Source organism: Ptychodera flava, chromosome 4, assembly GCF_041260155.1.
Source record: "Ptychodera flava strain L36383 chromosome 4, AS_Pfla_20210202, whole genome shotgun sequence".
Taxonomy (NCBI): domain Eukaryota; kingdom Metazoa; phylum Hemichordata; class Enteropneusta; family Ptychoderidae; genus Ptychodera; species Ptychodera flava.
In genome coordinates, this window is record NC_091931.1 from 20421011 (window position 1) to 20424798 (window position 3788).

The window sequence follows — 3788 nt, forward strand, 5'->3', positions numbered from 1 at the left end:
ACATATTGGAATGTCTCTCTGCAGTCTATCGATACAGAGAGAAAAATTACTGAAAACAGATACCGAAATTGTAGTCTAATATTGTCTGCCTTAAATGTCTGGTCATGTGTTAGCGGGGTCGGATTTGAAATTTTTTGCACATATAGCAATTTGAAATGTTTTTTAGGGTATTGAAGGGAGGGATCTAAAAAAGAATTAAGATTTCAATCCGACAATCGCATTGTGAATGAAGCTTAGGATGTATGTGCCGCGAAATTGAAAGACTTAAACTTTTTGCTCAAACCCTACGTAAGGAAACTAAACTACTCCCTTTCGAAATCAACAATAAAAATCAGGGGTCATTTTGCAAAATTTTATACGAGAGAAACAAGTTACTCAATATTTATAAACACTTTAAAATTCAATATTACCGCCATAAATATCCTAAATGTATATCCCTGCCTGTTAGAAAAGGTGTGGCGGTCTCAAAGGTTGAATTCGCTCACGATGTCATTATCGAAGTGGAAAGCAGAAAATAATTTGTAAATTGTCGAATTGTCATCGTAATACATCATCAGTGAAAGTCGATTTCGATATCAAAAATTTCAGCCAGACAAATTAATCACTGTTTTCCTGTTAGGGCGTGCAAGCACATTGCCTTGCATCCGGGCTTCCCGCTATAAATTACTAGTGCATTGTTTAATCGCCGGAGTTCTCGATGACAGTGCACCTGCAGCCGTAAACAGATGAATTACTATTGGCTGTCGGTAGAATACCGTACGTTGTAAAAGCAAGGCGTTGTCAATAAGCGTTGTCATGCATGACACCCGCCGATCATGTCGAGATAAGAGTAAATCGGATCAAAGACCAGAGCCCTTAATAACTCCACGACCCAATGATAGTGCACACGTTCTAACAAATGCAGTATGTTGACAAAACGGTTGATAACAGTAACCAGTCGATTTTGTCACCAAAGATCGAATCGCACCCGAAGAAGCGAACACTGCCAGTGACAAACTGATTTCTCTACTTAAAATGTATAGTTGGTGTATGGGGGGTATGTATCCTCGTGTACGTTTACAGTTCTGAATTTGTATATCTAATACATGATCTGGAGCCGATTCAGTATATATAATGGAATCTCGGCACGATTGGATGATTTTTGCTTTGTTTATAAAGAATTTGACATTAAACTTCGACATAACGCGAGATTGGTTCACCTGTCCTGTCTCCGATTTGTGATAATAGGAGCGTAAATGCTTCATCTGACATCGAAAATCCTAGTAAAATTCATCTTGCGATTAGAGTGCCTTGATTTAACGTTCTTCAACCGACGTACACCATAGCATGCTACTGGCTATTCAAGTTTGACAAGAAGTCTGTACTGCAACATGACACCGTCACGCTGTTTTGTGTACCACTTCATCTCCCGGTTGCTGAACTTTGGATCAATTTCGGACGTAGCAAGGATGGTCTGCTGCCTGATACGCGTTTGAGTTGATACGAACTTGGAAAACGACTCATGGTATGTTTTACCACTTTTCGCGTCTTTGTATTTGTAAAGCCAGGAACTGAATTAAATGCCATGGTGCTGAGACAGGGGATGAAAATCAATGCGCAATGCAAAAAAGCAAGGAAACTTTCAAGGAAAAAAGGGATATTTATTATGGGAAATGCAGATTCATAGTTGACCCACTGCAACAGTGACGACAATTATACACTTAAGGCAAATGAGTGGCATACTTTATATCGATGCCGGCTTCAATAACATAGTTGAAAAAACACAATATCGCCGTTGTTGTCAACATAAATACATTTTATGTCTTATTGCGGTAAGAAAAGACTGAATACATGATTAGAAACCCACAAGTCAATTACAGCTATAGGACTAAACACGCCATATAGGACACAGTAATATTTTGAATTTCAGGTTTTACTAGGCCGATAAATTACGCTTAACAACTCCTCTACATCACTCAGTGCACCACTACATACTATTGGCCAAGAAGGGACTATGTACCCGATGGCAGGTGACCTTTTGTCTGACGGAGTGCAAAATGGTCTCCTGCCTCGAATGTATAAACAGTCCCTTGTTTGTGCTATAATATTTTTATGACATGCCTCTCTTACATAGTTTCACTCCAATGTTTGAGTATATTTGCAAATGACAACTATATGCTTTATTTCCACGTCAGACAAAAATCCATTAAAAGTAGAAAGATTTTTATCATCGGACGGCGCTTTGATTATGATTTGATTATGCCGTCTTATCGAATTTTATGCCCAATTTTCGGGGAAAAACGGGTTTCCCATGTAAAACATGTTATTTAATCATTTTTAAATCCCGAAGTTGTCAGGTTGAAAATAGTTCCGTGCTACTTTCAGCAAAATGATACGCGGTCCCTTACGTCATAGTAAGTTACACTTGAATCCTCTGGGGCGTGCGACGTTTGAAATGCAAGGCAAGCAATAAATTTCACTTCCCGTCTCAGTAGTCGTCTCCGCAATGAGATATTCATCTGGTATAAAACTGGTCAAGAATTCTCATTGCTGCGGGCACAAAAGTATTTCTAATCCTGTTTGTGAGGCACCTAGGTGATGGATATCTGGTAGCGGACCTCATTTTAGTGAAGCTACTATTCAGTGGATGAGTTTTGTCAGATAACATAGTTGTGTACTAGGATGTTGGCTTTCTGATGTCTCTGACTGCTCTTTGAAAGTGTCTTCACTCGATTTGTCATCAAAAACCTCTTCGTTGTCGTCAGTTTTGTATAAGAAATTCACAATTTTCTTTCATTTTCAATGCTAGTTTAATATCACACGATTTTATTCTACGCACTTATAAAATCTTCGAGCTCGCACGCGCCTTTACCAGTTTACACTGAGATAGGAAATAGATATAGGGCCCTGACATACATATAATGCTGCTTCTTAGTACTGTGGAGATCAGGGCATAAGGGCGTCAGCAGGACTGAAGCTCTGTGATATCACCGTCTTTATGTACCATTTTACATCTGATTGTACTCCTATACATACAGACAGTAATGATAAGTTGTTTAAATTTGCTGACGACAAGGCTTTAGATGACCTCATTATAGCAGATTGGGACACAGTTTACAAGCAAGAAGTGAACAGATTGTTTACATGGTGTAATGGTAATACATAGTAACTTGTTTTTGAATGTAAAGAAAACAAAAGAAATGATAATTAACTTTAGGCAAAAAGAAAATCAATCGACCTTCTTGAAAATCAAAAGTGAGGAGGTTGAAAGAGTAAACAGTACGTTACAAATATCTTGGGATCCTACTTACGAACATGGTTTCTTAGAATGAAGATATTGCTATGTTTAACGGCATATGTCAACAAAGAATTATTTTTTGCGTAAGTTGAACAGATTTTATGTATCAGGGAACATCTTGCATATGTTTTACAGATCAAATGTTGAGTCCATCATTTGTTATTGTAGTTCCTGCAAGGGAGAGGGTAGTATTATCTCTTCTAATCAAAATCAGATAAATCGTGTCATCAAAGCTGCTGGGAATATAGTAATAGGAGTCAGTTCAACTGCTAGTACCACTTGATCAATCCAGGCATTATTTTCCGTGTATCTTGTCAAAAAGTCATCGTGTTTATTTCATTGCGTGATAAACAGTGGAAGAAGTGAAGAGGACATGAGGTTACAACTTTACTACAATTATACTGCAGCTCGAGGCAACGGTTCTTGGATGTTCTTTTGTTTTCAATTAAAGGGCGCCCCCAACAGTATTGTTGTGTGTATCGATCTTGGATGTCTTGTTTCTGATTGGCTA